This window comes from Dendroctonus ponderosae, unplaced genomic scaffold, assembly GCF_020466585.1.
Source record: "Dendroctonus ponderosae isolate FM_Combo_2020 unplaced genomic scaffold, Dpon_F_20191213v2 Dpon_F_20191213_10, whole genome shotgun sequence".
In the NCBI taxonomy this organism is placed as follows: Eukaryota; Metazoa; Arthropoda; class Insecta; order Coleoptera; family Curculionidae; genus Dendroctonus; species Dendroctonus ponderosae.
Genome location: NW_026017111.1, coordinates 937205 through 938714, shown reverse-complemented (window position 1 = coordinate 938714; position 1510 = coordinate 937205).

Here is a 1510-nt window from a genome sequence, read left to right as displayed (position 1 = left end):
AAAAACCCGAAAATCCCATTAGTTTCAAGAGATTTTCAGTTGGACAGTTAAGTAAAGTAGTTAAGTTTCAGTAGCTGAATATTTATAATCACTTCACTAGTGATATTTGGGCGAAAACAGATTTTTCAAATTTTGCTTCACTTAAAGTTCAGATATTTTCAGCCGTAAAGGTATCAAGTGCGAACGCAGCAGCGCGCAGACGATCGTGCATCTGCACAGGTTCATATGTGTGCGAGAGAGAGAACCGATGCGAGCCACGTTCTAGACTGGAAAACCCCGCTTTAGTCGATCATGAGACGGTAAAACTTATCTTTTGAAAGCATTTGACAACGCGGAAGAAGATGGAATTCGTAAATCACCTAAAGACTGACTGCCAGACTCCTGAAAGAAGTTCTGGCTTTCGGCGCATAAATATTCAACTTTTGCGTTCGACAGTGGAAAACAAATGCGGTTCTCTGAACTGAAAGATTTCCCTCGAGCCGGGGTTTTTCTCAGCGCCAGTGCAGTCCCTCGGAAAATGCCCCTTTTACACTGTCGCAAGCCGCCTTTTTGCATCGTCAATGGAAAGCTGCGCTGTTCGGCACAAGCCAAAGTTTCCCAGCAAAAAAACCATTGTCAAATCGCTGCATCGCTGGCAAATAAAACTGCCCGAGAGACCCAATTTCCTTCCAGAAAAAGACTCTGACTGCTTGAAAAAACAGTAAAAAACAAAAATATACACTTACCACGTACCCCACGGGCGCCGTCACTGTTGGGCAAGCCGCTGACCATCTGATGTTGATGCAAGGTTGGGCTCTGGCCTCCAAATCGACCTAAACAGAATTGCTGATTTACAAAAACGCAATCCCTGACCGACTTAGATCAAAGGCTGCGTCAAAAGAGGCTTAAAGTTGCGAAACTTGAGGTAAATTTTCATTCAAGTTCCTGGATTTGATTCCTCCTCAGCCATCAGGATTTTTTGAAGAAAAACTCGCCTAAATCTAGGTTGAAAATTTCAATTTTCAATCATGAATCCGCATAATGGGCTTAATCAGGTCCATAGAAAATGGCCCAACTAACAGAGTGGCCTGTTCGCAAATGATTCGCAGAGGCATCAAACGACTACTTGGAGTATAAATCCCGGTTGCACCGTTCTCGCTTTAAACACTGGTTAGCTAAACACTGGTTAGCTAAACACTGATTATATCTTAACCGGTGTTTAAAAAAAAATGCATTGCACCGTCGCAAACTAATCGTCTGTTAGTTAATCAGAGAATTAAATTAAGTTGCTATCTTCATGATTATCGAATTTTATTTCACATGATCTTTCGCAGCAACGCGGCCAGTAATATATTGGTTATGTTATATTTTATTGTGTCCTCCTTGTCTTCATATATGTGTACTACTGACCTATAATATATAATATATATAAGCCTTGTTGTATGCTACTGACTACTGTACTAGCATGTACTAGACGTCGACTAACAATGCAAATCAAAGCTCTAACAAGGTCTGAATTAGCTGAAAAATA